Below are 15,889 nucleotides of genomic sequence, written 5' to 3'. Positions count from 1 at the left end.
CGAATAGGGATTGCAATACATAGAACAGGGGTAGGCAACATCCAGCTGTTGAGGAACTACGCATGCCAGAAATTCCTGCCACATTTTAGTATACACTAACAGTAAAACTGTGGCAGGGCATAATGGAATGTGTAGTTCCACAGCAGCTGGAGCACAACATGCCGCCTACTCTTGTGGTAGAATATGGTCAGCAATCTTTTCATACAGCATGCTGATGGTCTCAACACCTGGCTTAGTCAGGCTGTACAGAACGCTGTCAGGCACTGCATCCCAGGCCATGTTGTTGTACAGCTCTAATATGGGAAATGGTGTGTGAGATAAAGAGCAACCTCAATCCAGCACCATTATAAATGCATTTTATTACAAAATTGAATTGAGAATGCATGTCCATTTTTGTTAGCTCTCATTGTGTTCTTCTAACAGACAAAGAATACCTTTTTTAGAACTTCTTTTAGTAAATAAGGCTGCTATAAGAAATTTGTGGGCCTATGTATGAGGGGGTGTGGCAAAGTGTATGAGGGGATGGCTAAGCCTGACATTGCAGGCCCCCTTTCTAGATCATGCTGCGCAGAGCTGCTGCGTTCGGTGTAGCATGGGTTCCACACTTTGGCTGGGGCCCAGGTACTTTGTCCCTGCCCCCTCTTGGCCCCCATGTTGGAAAAAAAATGGTACAATCTATTTATAATGAAAAATATTTTTTTCCTGCGGGGGAAATCTGCGGAATCTGGACACTAGTACAGTAGAAGTTTGCTGGATGGCACGGTTAATAGCACCCTGGTTTTGCAATAGCTCTCCTTGCCTTATTGTATTTTCCCCACCTTCTGTAAAGTCTTGCATGCAATCATAACCAAATAATTGGTAACTGGGATATAATATAAATCCCTATCTCTCAGCTCTGTAAAGAAATCACATTTCCTCTGTGCTTGAGAAAGCTCAGCTCAGCCCCCACTGCCAACCTACAGCCGCTCTCCATGATCCTGGCTCTCACTGTATTTGTATAATATAAATAAATAAAACATATTCAGCCCTAATTGGGCCTTGTTTAAATGTGCAAAAGTCATGCTTGGTAAATGTAGTTTGCAAATAAATGATATCTGCTGAGGACCTGGAAATCTGGAGCTCTTCCAGTGTGTCAGAGCAAACAAACAATGAGTCATTGTAAACTACATATGAAACATGCAATAATTTTTTCCTGACAATGGTTTGTTTATAGGATTTCGTCAAAAGTCTTACAGTTTGTTTCCAAAGCTTACTATTGTCTGCTGCTACTGAGTTTGTGATTTCACATGTTTTTAAGGCAAAAGTATCTTAGGCATTCTTCATACAGTTAGCATACAGTACAAGCACTGTTGTCATATTGCATCTATATGCCATCCAACATAACTGCTACAGGTTGAGTCTCCCATATCCATAATGCTTGGGCCCAGGGGTATTTTGGATTTCGGAATATTCTGTATTTTGGAATATTTGCATACCATATTGAAATATCTTTGGAATGGGACCCAAATATAAATACAGAATGCATTTATGTTCTATACACTTTATACATACAGCCTGCAGGTCATTGTATACAATATTTTCAATAATTTTGTGGCTCAAATAAAGTTTGTGTACATACAGATGTGCCCACATACATCTGTCCTCTGTGCGCTACAAATCGCGCCACACATAGCACGGAAGCTTAGTGTGACTCTGTAGCGCTGAGCGTCTATTTGTGCATCTTTTTAACTTCGAATGCATCTTATTCGCACAGCAATGTGACTAGATAGCACAAGCAGCTTCTGCTGATAAAAATGATATGCAGCATGCCTATGTTCTATGAGCAACTCCGGTTGTATCTGCATGCAAAACGCTATGTTACAGCGTTACAGCCACTGACACCGTAATGTAGTGTATCATATGGAGATATACCCGCACTCGCTCACAGCAGAAGGGCTGTTTAACGCGCAAGGAGGCTAGATGTATGTGGACCCATCTGTACATGAAATTCATTTATGTTTCATATACACCTTATATACACAGCCTGAAGGTAATTTTATACAATATTTTTAATAATTGTGTGCCTTAAACAAAGTTTGTGTCCATTCAACAATCAAAAAGCAAAGGTTTCACTATCTCAGTCATGCTAAAAAAAAATCATTTTTTTGGAATATTCCAATATTTCGGAATATTTGGATATGGGGGACTCAACCTGTACTACTATGAGCCCCTGTCCTAGCTCATTGTGATTATTACTGTGTTTTTTGTAATTTTTCAAGACATTTCCACCATATGAATGGTTATTACAGTTATAGAAGCATCCCTGTTCCCCCGACCGGCTTCCTGATCATTGTCGGGCTGAAGTCAGCAATAGAGATGTGCGCCGGGCCATTTTTGCTGGTTTTGGATCTGTATCTCCTTTTGTGTTTTTGATCTGGATTTGGTTTTGCAAAACCACCCTTGAGTGTTTTAGTTTTGGATCTATATTTTTTTTCTAATAAATTATAAAAACAGTTGAAATCATATAATTTGGGCCTTTTTTGTTCTTACAGTATTATTAACCTCAATAACCTTTATTTCCAGTCAGCTTTGATCACCTCACAGCTCACAATATTGATTTAATCCAGTTTAGGCCAAAAGGTTGCACCGAGCTATAGTACCTATCTTACTAAGCAGTGGGCGTCACAAATATGTGCAGTTCAGCTTCAAACATGGCACATCTAGGAAACAGAGTGGCAGTCAGTATGGCAGTTTAATAAACTATACAACCCCATAGAGAAACCAAGAATGTAATCAAGAACTAGATCAGATTCCCAAAGAAGATGGAGTATGTTTTATGGAGTAGTTGAAGGCAGGAAAAGGAAGGAAGGCTTGATTAGTTTGTAAATATATTTACATTTTTTGATTCTGAAGAAAATTTATGAGGGAGGATCAATGTAGGATCAATTTTTTCAGTTCCTAAAAGACATCTTTGATCTGGAGAAGGTTCACTATTTGAGCATGGAGAGTTTGTCAGAAGATATTTATGCAGTGTCTGCACCATCGCATAGAGATGCTTGGGGTGTAATATTTGAGCAGGCTCACTGAAGCCCACATGTATCAAATCCTATGTGAACCAACCACCTAAAACCTGATCACCTGAGTGACATCTGCAGAGCACCTGTCGCTAACACAGAGTGAGGGCAGCCATTTTATGCCACATCCTAATTGAATATTGTTTCAGCCCATATACGTTGTATATTTTTTATACATCTAATATAAATGTGGTGGCCTTGCTAAATAGTACACACTGTAAACAGGCTTTTACTTTGTGCTCTGCCTTTTTTCCTGGGTCTGCTGGAGGTTTTTTGTCAACAACGGGTGGAGTGCCTCAGGTTACCTCAGCCTGCTTTGAGCACAGTATGTACCATGTAAATATGTATGTACAGTATGTGAAAAAATATACACAACTAACTGTTGTATTAAACATATTTGCACTTTATTGCACACATCCTGGCAGGAAGATGCTCTGTGCTGCTGCTCATATTTCTGGTCTCTCGCATGACACCAACCATCTACATTATCCAATTATTCCGCTAAAGCGGGCAATACACGGTGCGATAAAGCAGCCGATCTGATGGATTGGTATGATTTGGCTGCTATATTGCACTGTGTATGGGCATGATGTCAGACCGAACGCACACCCATGGGGTCATACATTGCACCCCCTGATCTTACTGCAGGATCAGTCGATAAGGGGATGTGATGTGTGATCGCATGCAGGGCTATGCGGGTGGGGGAGAGCTGTGTGTTGGGACCACCCAATATGTCGGCTGTCGGATCCCCCGTCACGTGGAACAGTGCCATTGCACCGTGCATGGCCGGCTTTAGAGTCACCTACATACAAAGGAGGCAGGCGTTTAATTTGCTGAATCGTTATTTATACCAGTCTATCAATTCACCAGGGTCCTGGGGCAACCGATTGGGGTGGGGGGGAGGAATTAAAAAACCTTTGTAAATTTGAAAATTTCCCATGTTTTGCCCACCCAATCAAATTGGTTTTTCAGAATTTTTTTTAAAACAATGAAAGGGGCAAGCAGTAGATACTGTCTGTGGCCATAACTATTTCTGGACATTTTTGGGATTCATCAACCCCATGTAGAAGATTTCAGCGGCTATGGCAGTGCCACTTCCAACATGGCACATCTAGGAAACAAGAGTGGCACTGCAGTGGCAGACAGGATGGCAGTTCAATAAACTTTTAAAAATATTTGTCATCTACGCAAAAAGACTGTTAGCCATGCGCCAAACAGCGCACAGTACTTATATGGATACACTGGGGTACAGCCTGCAGCATCACAGTACTTGTATGGATGCAATGGGGTACGGCCTGCAGCATCACAGTACTTATATGGAATCTGGATACACTGGAGTATGGACAGTAGCATCACAGTACTTGTATGGATACACTGGGTACGGTCTGCAAAGTCACAGTACTTTTATGGATACACTGGGATACAGCCTGCAGCGTCACAGTATTTGCGTGTTAGGGATACACACTGGAGTATGGCCTGCAACATCACAGTACTTGTATGGATGCAATAGGGTACGGCCCCCAGTGCCACAGTACTTATATGGAATCTGGATACACTGGAGTACAGCCTGCAGCGTCACAAGCAAACATTGTAACAAAGCAATGAGGAAGGCAAGTCAGATACTTGGTTGCATAGGGAGAGGAATCAGTAGCAGAAAGAAGTGATAATACCACTGTATAGGTCATTGGTACGTCCTCATCTCGAATACTGTGTTCAGTTCTGGAGGCCGTATCTCCAGAAAGATATTAATACATTAGAGACTGTACAAAGAAGGGCAACTAAAATGGTGCAAGGTCTACACCACAAAATGTACCAGGAAAGACTAAAAGATCTTAATTTGTATAGTTTGGAGCAAAGAAGGGAAAGGGGGGACATGATAGAAACGTTCAAATATATAAAGGGTTTTAACAAGGTAAAGGAAGGAGACATTCTTCAAAGAAAGAGAAGTATTAGAACAAGAGGACATGTTCTGAAACTGGAGGGTGGTAGGTTCAAGGGAAATTTGAGGAAAAATTACTTCACAGAAAGGATAGGGGATAAGTGGAATAGCCTCCCATCATAGGTGGTAGAGGCTAAGACAGTAGAGCAATTTATACATGCATGGGAGAGACATAAGGATATCCTTCAGAAGAAGTAAGGATCAATAAGGGTTGAGGTAACAATATGTTTAAAAATGAGGCAGACTAGATGGGCCAAGTGGTTCTTATCTGCCGTCAAATTCTATGTTTCTATGTTTATATGGATCCACTGGGGTACGGCCTGCAGCGTCACAGTACTTACATGGAATTTGGATACATTTGGGTACGGCCAGCAGCATCACAGTACTTATATTGATACGCTGGGGTACGGCCTGCAGCGTCACAGTACTTATATGGAATCTGGGTACATTTAGGTACGGCCAGCAGCATCACAGTACTTATATTGATACACTGGGGTACGGCCTGCAGCGTCACAGTACTTGCGTGTTAGGGATACACAATGAAGTATGGCCTGCAGTGTCACAGTACTTGTATGGATACACTGGGGATTGCCCCGCAGCGCAAAAATAACAACTATGTTTAAACTTTTTTAACTTAATTTTTTTTTTTTTACATTTTGAATTTTACCTCTTTTTTTTTTTTTTACTTTTTTAAAATTTTGTTACTTTTTAAAAAAACTGTATACTTCTTTTTAATTTTTTTTTTTTTTAACACTGGAGCAGATGGACACCGGACAGGTGCATTGGAAGCCTGGAGCAGATGGACACCAGACAGGAGCGTCAGCAGTACTGGAGCGGATGAACACTGGACAGGTGCATCAGCAGCACAGGAGTGGATGGACACAGCATAGCACTGATCACAGGAGCAGCCACTGGAGTGTACAGACAGAGCACAGCACAGCTCCTGGACGGACAGCACATTACCTGGAAGGACTCAACACAGCCCCTGGACGGACAGCACAGCCCCTGGATAGACTCAGCACAGCTCATACAGCACAGAAGGCAGGGGCAAATGCAGGATATTTAAAGGGGGGTTTCCAAATCCCCAATCTCAGAAAAAAAAAAAAAAAACTAATATATATATATATATATATATATATATATATATGTACACACACATACATACACACCTGTATATTTGTATACACACAGTATATTTATATATACATATATATAAATATATGTAGAACTTAAATGTGATATATATATATATATATATATGTGTGTGTGTGTATATATATATATATATACACATATATACATATATGTGTGTGTATATATATATATATACATATATACATAGTGTGTGTGTGTGTGTATATATATATATATATATATATATATATATAGCAAAGGGATGGAGCTCCAGGTCTCATATAGATTCAGAGAGAAGAGCAGGCAGAGACAGTATCATATATATATATATATTAGGGGTGTGCACCGGCCACTTTTCGTGTTTTGTGTTTTGGTTTTGGATCTGGATCTTTCTTCGTGTTTTGGATCTGGATTGGTTTTGCCAAAATCACCCTTCCGTGTTTTGGGTTCTGGGTTTTGTGTTTTGGATCTGTATTTTTTTTTAAAAAAGCATAAAAACAGCTAAAATCACAGAATTTGTTGGTTTCTCTGCTCCTATGCTATTATTAACCTCAATAACCTTAATTTCCACTCATTTCCAGTCTATTCTGAACACCTCACACCTCACAATAGTGTTTTCATGTCCAAAAGGTTGCACCGAGGTAGCTGGATGACTATGCTAAGCGAAACGAGTGGGCGGCACAAACACGTGACCCATCTAGGAGTGACACTGCAGTGGCAGACAGGATGGCAGTTAGAAAAACTAGGCCCCAAACTGTACATAATGCAAAGAAAAAAAAGAAGTGCAAGATGGAATTGTCCTTGGGCCCTCCCACCCACCCTTATGTTGTATAAACAGGACATGCACACTTTAACAAATCAATCATTTCAGCGCCAGGGTCTGCCACACAACTGTGGCTGAAATGATTGGTTCGCTTGGGCCCCCACAAAACAAGCTGGCAATTAATGTGTCCCTGCACAAACTGGCTCTACGGAGGCAAGATGTCATCCTCATCCTCCTCATCCACCGATTCCTCACCCTCTTCAGTGTGTACATCCTCATCCTCACAAAGTATTAACTTGTCCCCACTTGAATCCACCACCACAGGTCCCTCTGTACCTTCTGGAGGCTGGTCTCCCTGGAAGAGCTGATAATTCATTTTGATGAACATCATCTTCTCCACATTCTGTGGAAGCAACCTCCTACGCCTTTCGCTGACAAGGTTCCCGGCTGCACTAAACACTCTTTCGGAGTACACACTGGAGGGGGGGCAACTCAGGTAAAATAGAGCCAGCTTGTACAGGGGCCTCCAAATTGCCTCTTTTTCCTGCCAGTACAGGTATGGACTGTCTGACATGCCTACTTGGATGCTGTCACCGATGTAATCCTCCACCATTCTGTCAATGGTGACAGTATCATATGCAGTGACAGTAGACATGTCAGAAATTGTTGCCAGGTCCTTCAGTCCGGACCAGATGTCCAAACTTGGTCCTGCCTGCCCTGCATCACCGCCAGCGGGTTGCTTAGGATACCTAAGTTTTTTCCTGGCAGCCCCAGTTGCGGGAGAAAATGAAGAAGGAGCCGTTGACGTGTCACGTTCCGCTTCAGCTGACAGTGTGTTCACCAGCAGGTCTTTGCACCTCTGCAGGCTTGTGTCGGCCGGAAAGAGAGACACCACATAGGCTTTAAACCTAGGATCAAGCACGGTGGCCAAAATGTAGTGGTCTGATTTCAACAGATTGACCACCCTGGAATCCTGGCAAAGCGAATGAAGGGCTTCATCCACAAGTCCCACATGCCGAGCGGAATCGCTCCGTCTTAGCTCCTCCTTCACTTTCTCCAGCTGCTTCTGCAAAAGCCTGATGAAGGGAATGACCTGACTAAAGCTGGCTGTGTCTGAACTGACTTCACGTGTGGCAAGTTCGAAGGGCTGGAGAACCTTGCACAACACGGAAATCATTCTCCACTGCGCTTGAGTCAGGTGCATACCCCCTCCTTTGCCTATGTCATAGGTGGATGTATAGGCTTGTATGGCCTTTTGCTGCTCCTCCATCCTCTGAAGCATATAGAGGGTTGAGTTCCACCGCGTCACAACCTCTTGCTTCAGGTGATGGCGGGGCAGGTTCAAGAGTGTTTGCTGGCGCTCCAGTCTTCGGCACGCAGTCGCTGAATGGCGAAAGTGGCCAGAAATTTTTCGGGCCACCCAAAGCGTCTCCTGCACGCCCCTGTCGCTTTTCAGAAAATTCTGCACCACCAAGTTTATTGTGTGAGCAAAACATGGGACGTGCTGGAATTTGCCCAGATGTAATGCCCGCACAATATTGGTGGCGTTGTCAGATATCACAAATCCCCAGGAGAGTCTAAGTGGGGTAAGCCACTGGGCGATGATTTCCCTCAGTTTCTCTAAGAGGTTGTCGGCGGTGTGCCTCTTACTGAAACCGGTGATACACAGCGTAGCCTGCCTTGTAACGAGCTGGCGTTTCTGAGATGCTGCTACTGGTGACGCTGCTGCTGTTGCTGCGTAAGGTGATACATCTACCCAGTGGGCTGTCACAGTCATATAGTCCTTAGTCTGCCCTGTTCCACTTGTCCACATGTCCGTGGTTAAGTGGACATTGTGTACAACGGCATTTTTCAGGACCCTGAGGACACTTTTTCTGACGTTTCTGTACAGTCTCGGTATCGCCTGCCTAGTGAAGTGGAATCTAGACGGGATTTGGAACCGGGGACACACTACCTCCATCAATTGTCTAAATCCCACTGCACTAATGGCGGATACCGGACGCACGTCTAACACCAACATAGCAGTCAAGGCCTCAGTTATACGTTTTGCTTCAGGATGACTGCTGTCGTACTTCATCCTCCTCGCTAAGGACTGTTGGAGGGTCAATTGTTTAGTAAAAGTAGTGGTGTTCCTACTTCCTCTCTGGGATGATGAACGACTCCCAGCAGCAGCAACAGCAGCAGCGGCAGCAGGAGGCGTAGCAATGCAGGATCCTCCAGAGGAATCCCGGATAGGAGAGTCAGTCATGCCAGTGACATGGCCTGCAGGACTACTTCCGATCCTGACTAAGGAGGAAATTGACGAGGAGGGAGTTGACGGTGTGGTTTGCAGGTGCTTGGATACAACAGGACAACGGGATTTAGGTGTCCCTGGACTGCTTACGGTCTTAGCCAAAGTTTCTGAACTTGACAGTAACTTTTTATGAACGCGCTGCAGGTGCCGTATAAGGGAGGATGTTCCTAGGTGGTTGACGTCCCTACCCCTACTTATTTCACCTTTACATATGGTACATATGGCAAGACAGTTGTTGTCCGGATTTGGATAGAAATATTGCCAGACCAAAGAGGTGGAATGTTTGGTCTTCTGCCCAGGCATGACCGTGATGGGCTTTTTCATCCCACGGACAACAACTGTCTCCCCCGGAGCCTGATTTAAACAAACCACATCACCATCAGAATCCTCCTCGCCAACTTCCTCCTCAGCGCCAGCTACACCAGTATCCTCATCCTGTTGTACTTCAACAGTGACATCTTCAATTTGCATATCAGCAAGTGGACTGTGGGTGCTCCTTTCAGCACTTGCAGGGGGCGTGCAAATGGTGGAAAGAGCCACCTCTTCCCGTCCAGTGCTGGGAAGGTCAGGCATCGCAACCACCACCACACTTGGACTCTCCTTGGGGATTTGTGATATCTTCTTAGAAAGCACAGTTCTTCGCTGTGCTTTTGCCAGCTTAACTCTTTTGATTTTTTTAGTGGAAGGAGGGCTTCCATCGTCATGTGAAGCTGAACCACTAGTCATGAACATACTAGGGATCGACCTTAGCCGTTCCTTGCCACTCCGTGTCGTAAATGGCATATTGGCAAGTTTATGTTTCTCTTCAGCTGATTTAAATGTCTTTTTCAAGGTCATTTTCCTGAACTTTGCCATTTGGGATTGTATGTGCCCTCTACTATGACATTGGGCATCGGCCTTGGCAGACGACGTTGATGGCATGTTATCGTCTATGTCATGACTAGTGGCAGCAGCTTCAGCACTAGGAGGAAGTGGTTCTTGATCTTTCTCTATTTTATTTTTATCGGAGAAAGTTTGGTCCTCCATTTATGTTATATCGATTTGATATATACGTGCGGCTAAACACAGAAAATATTTTTTTTTTTGGTTTGGACTGGAGTGTACTTTCAGGGGTTACAGCACCCTTTAACGGTCAAGCCAGCCGGCCCTTTACTTATGACACAGGCGCACGCTTGGCACTACTTTGTGAATTGTGTGCGCAGTAGCCACACGTGCATCAACAAACACAGAAAATAATTTTTTTTTTGGTTTGGACTGGAGTGTACTATCGGGGGTTACAGCACCCTTAACGGTCAAGCCAGCCGGCCCTTTACTTATGACACAGGCGCACGCTTGGCACTACTTTGTTGATGCACGTGCGGCTACTGCGCACACAATTCACAAACACAGAAAATAATTTTTTTTTTGGTTTGGACTGGAGTGTACTCTCGGGGGTTACAGCACCCTTAACGGTCAAGCCAGCCGGCCCTTTACTTATGACACAGGCGCACGCTTGGCACTACTTTGTTGATGCACGTTCGGCTACTGCGCACACAATTCACAAACACAGAAAATAATTTTTTTTTGGTTTGGACTGGAGTGTACTTTCGGGGGTTACAGCACCCTTTAACGGTCAAGCCAGCCGGCCCTTTACTTATGACACAGGCGCACGCTTGGCACTACTTTGTTGATGCACGTGCGGCTACTGCGCACACAATTCACAAACACAGAAAATAATTTTTTTTTTGGTTTGGACTGGAGTGTACTTTCGGGGGTTACAGCACCCTTAACGGTCAAGCCAGCCGGCCCTTTACTTATGACACAGGCGCACGCTTGGCACTACTTTGTTGATGCACGTGCGGCTACTGCGCACACAATTCACAAACACAGAAAATAATTTTTTTTTTGGTTTGGACTGGAGTGTACTTTGGGGGTTACAGCACCCTTTAACGGTCAAGCCAGCCGGCCCTTTACTTATGACACAGGCGCACTCTTGGCACTACTTTGTTGATGCACGTGCGGCTACTGCGCACACAATTCACAAACACAGAAAATAATTTTTTTTTAGGTTTGGACTGGAGTGTACTTTCGGGGGTTACAGCACCCTTAACGGTCAAGCCAGCCGGCCCTTTACTTATGACACAGGCGCACGCTTGGCACTACTTTGTTGATGCACGTGCGGCTACTGCGCACACAATTCACAAACACAGAAAATAATTTTTTTTTTGGTTTGGACTGGAGTGTACTCTCGGGGGTTACAGCACCCTTAACGGTCAAGCCAGCCGGCCCTTTACTTATGACACAGGCGCACGCTTGGCACTACTTTGTTGATGCACGTTCGGCTACTGCGCACACAATTCACAAACACAGAAAATAATTTTTTTTTGGTTTGGACTGGAGTGTACTTTCGGGGGTTACAGCACCCTTTAACGGTCAAGCCAGCCGGCCCTTTACTTATGACACAGGCGCACGCTTGGCACTACTTTGTTGATGCACGTGCGGCTACTGCGCACACAATTCACAAACACAGAAAATAATTTTTTTTTTGGTTTGGACTGGAGTGTACTTTCGGGGGTTACAGCACCCTTAACGGTCAAGCCAGCCGGCCCTTTACTTATGACACAGGCGCACGCTTGGCACTACTTTGTTGATGCACGTGCGGCTACTGCGCACACAATTCACAAACACAGAAAATAATTTTTTTTTTGGTTTGGACTGGAGTGTACTTTGGGGGTTACAGCACCCTTTAACGGTCAAGCCAGCCGGCCCTTTACTTATGACACAGGCGCACGCTTGGCACTACTTTGTTGATGCACGTGCGGCTACTGCGCACACAATTCACAAACACAGAAAATAATTTTTTTTTTGGTTTGGACTGGAGTGTACTTTGGGGGTTACAGCACCCTTTAACGGTCAAGCCAGCCGGCCCTTTACTTATGACACAGGCGCACGCTTGGCACTATTTTGTTGATGCACGTGCGGCTACTGCGCACACAATTCACAAACACAGAAAATAATTTTTTTTTTGGTTTGGACTGGAGTGTACTTTCGGGGGTTACAGCACCCTTTAACGGTCAAGCCAGCCGGCCCTTTACTTATGACACAGGCGCACGCTTGGCACTACTTTGTTGATGCACGTGCGGCTACTGCGCACACAATTCACAAACACAGAAAATAATTTTTTTTTTGGTTTGGACTGGAGTGTACTTTGGGGGTTACAGCACCCTTTAACGGTCAAGCCAGCCGGCCCTTTACTTATGACACAGGCGCACGCTTGGCACTACTTTGTTGATGCACGTGCGGCTACTGCGCACACAATTCACAAACACAGAAAATAATTTTTTTTTTGGTTTGGACTGGAGTGTACTTTCGGGGGTTACAGCACCCTTAACGGTCAAGCCAGCCGGCCCTTTACTTATGACACAGGTGCACGCTTGGCACTACTTTGTTGATGCACTTGCGGCTACTGCGCACACAATTCACAAACACAGAAAATAATTTTTTTTTTGGTTTGGACTGGAGTGTACTTTCGGGGGTTACAGCACCCTTAACGGTCAAGCCAGCCGGCCCTTTACTTATGACACAGGCGCACGCTTGGCACTACTTTGTTGATCCACGTGCGGCTACTGCGCACACAATTCACAAACACAGAAAATAAATTTTTTTTGGTTTGGACTGGAGTGTACTTTTGGGGGTTACAGCACCCTTTAACGGTCAAGCCAGCCGGCCCTTTACTTATGACACAGGCGCACGCTTGGCACTACTTTGTTGATGCACGTGCGGCTACTGCGCACACAATTCACAAACACAGAAAATATATTATTTTTTTAGCACTTGGGGGGAGCACCCCTGATGGACAGAGCACCCCCTGGACAACACTACAGCACTCCTTTAGGACTGGGACACTGCACAGGACTTTGGAGTGGACACAGCCCCTATGGAGAACTGACTGCACAACACAGTCCAGCCAGCCCCTATGGACTTTGAAGTAGTGGACACAGCCCCTATTAACAACAGCAGCACAGCACAACACAGCCAGCCCCTATGGACTTTGAAGTAGTGGACAACAGCAGCACTACACTACACTACACTACACAGCCCTAACTCCCACCCTCCCTCTTCACTGTCCACAGCCGAGTGAGAAAATGGCGCCGACGCGGGTACCTTATATAGGATCCAAAACCTGCGAGACTCGGAAGACGGGATGATGACGTTTTGCCTCGATTTCAGATCCGAGTCAGGCGGGAAAAGTCGAGCCTGACTCGGATCGGACTCGGATCGGGGGGGCTCGGGGGGGTTCGGATTTCAGAAATCCGAACCCGCTCACCCCTAATATATATATATATATATATATGTGTATGTATACACACATGTGTATACGTATACATATGTATGCATATACATGTATACATATGTATGTGTATACACACATACATACATACATACACACATACATACTCACATACATACATGCATACATACATATATATACATACCAGGGCCTGGGCTAGTGATGTTTTGGAAGGGCACCCTTGAAGCATTCATAAGCAATCACTCTAGAAACCATGAAGGTTTTCAAAGGGTTAACTCACCATCGTGCCTGTCCGGGCTGTGGAGAGCCCCCATGCAGCAGCGTGTGTAGAGGGGGATGGTTTTGAACATTCAGAAACGTGAGTGCAGAGAGAGGTTTCCCTGCCTCAGCTGAAATAACAGAAGGGATAGTTTTCTGACAGCCCGTGCGGAAGAAGGCTCGGGCTGTCGGTGTGTGTGTGTGCAGGGGGGGTTTCTAGGTACTCAGAAACCCTCCCTGCGTGCGCTACTGGAAGGGGTGGCGCTGATCACCTCGGGGAGGGACTTATATGCAATCCAAAACCTGTGAGAATACAACGCGGGATTGATGACGTTTTGCCTCGTTTTCAGATCTGAATCAGAGGGGAAGACCCAAGCCCGACTCGGATCCGCTTTGTATTTGCAATGTTTGGGTGGGTCCGGTTCTCACAGAACTGAACCTGTACATCTCTAATTCACACATCTTTTGCAAATGCAAAATCCTTTCCGGAACAACTCTTTTCCACAAGGGCTGATTCCAGGATTTCAGAACATGCAAATATAACGTAAATGACAAATCGAAAAGTTGTGATTTTTTGGGGGGCCGCTTTTTGTTTTGTTTTTTAAATAGACCACAGAATCTCTTATTGCTGCGAATAGGGTTAGCCCATACTGTACCTCTCATAATTTTCATGTAGGTTATCACAACTACATACCTGCATTTCAAGGGTTCATTCAATCAACAAAACCTATTGACATGTTTCGTGCCCAGGCAATTCTATCCTAGTTCCTGCTGGGAGCATGAACAACACAGAAAGTGCACAGAAAAATAGAGCATTTTTGGACATATATGCCTATTTTACTACATGTAATCAGCATCATCAGGGGTGTACTTGCTATTTTTATATCAAATCCCCAGTGGTAAGGTGGATACTTAATCATCGGGGGTCATACAGCCATGATGATGAATAGACCCCTATGTCTGGATATGACCATGTTCATGCATCTTAACATAGTGAATTTTACAGAGAAGATACAGAACTGGACCTTATTCTAGTTCACTTACATGCTGCCAGCCAAATAATATATTCCATAGACAAAAAACCTTACGGTTTCACATGTCCCATTAAGGCTACTTAGACATGATCTGATATTTCACAAAACCTATTGATTTTCTGACACTCAAACTTCAAAAAGCAATGAAATTACGAGCATTAAGGCTGACGCCTTAATGGACGTGTCCCTTGTGCAATACAGATATGGTATGCCATCACACCCTGTGGTTAACTGCAGATTCAGCACTCTCACAGAATGAGATTGCTGTCACTCACAAAATGGTGGAGCTGCTAATTCACAGAATTGTGTGCTCATTGGAATACACACATGCAGGTTTATGCCAGGTTTACTTACACCCAGAGACACTTACACCTAACCACGTTATATGTACAAGTTGGTTAACATTGGTTTTGATAATAAAAAAACATTCGCGATTAGTCTTGATGTAAAATAAAAATAAAAAAAATACAGCAGAAAAATATTCCTTCTCATTTGTGATTGAAAATAGCAAAATAAAAAAAATAATTTTAACATTTTACCCGAACACAAAATAATTGTACTCGGTTAAGCACAAGTAGTCGTAAGTGTCCTGGAATTGGTGATGATAATACCATGATATATTTTTCATTTAGGAAAAAATATAATGCCCCCAGGCTTGCTGCACCAATTGTGCATAATGCGAGCATTAGATTAACATGCACACCCAGTGGCGTCCCTCCCTGCGGTGTCACCCGGTATGGAGAGGGATGACATGCGCGCGGATGCACCGTGGGTCGCTGAAAAGGGGACGTTGCCATGTGGACATGTGTGTGGCGTCACGGGAAGGGACGCCTCGTGGCCAAACCCCCGTGGTCCACTCCCGTTGTTACTGAGGGGCAGGGGAGGTTCTGGAGGTGCAGACTGCCCTGTATGCAGTGTCGGCTGCCTCCCTCACAGTTGTCAGGAGCTGAGTGTTGCACTTAATTATACAGTGCAGCACCCGGCTCCTCTCACTGAGGAGGAGTCTGCACCTTGGTGTCACCCCTCGGTGACCGGTTCCAGGGGTCCGCAGGGCCGGTTCCAGGGGTCGGAGCACCCTGTGCCAGCTCTCTAAAGCGCCCCTACATTGTGCGTGACCAAAAATG

General features: G+C 44.6%; 1 protein-coding gene across 2 annotated transcripts in view; it reads right to left on the bottom strand.

Moving 5' to 3' along the window:
- The window catches only part of SHISA9 (shisa family member 9), a 530,821-nt gene that overhangs the window by 498,129 nt on the left and 16,803 nt on the right, over positions 1 to 15,889 (bottom strand). The gene's annotated exons all lie outside the window — the stretch shown is intronic.

The sequence above is a fragment of the Taudactylus pleione genome, unplaced genomic scaffold, assembly GCF_031769625.1.
Source record: "Taudactylus pleione unplaced genomic scaffold, aTauple2 ptg000149l, whole genome shotgun sequence".
NCBI lineage: Eukaryota > Metazoa > Chordata > Amphibia > Anura > Myobatrachidae > Taudactylus > Taudactylus pleione.
The sequence above is the reverse complement of the archived record's forward strand: the minus strand, read 5'-3'. Positions and strand labels throughout refer to the sequence as shown.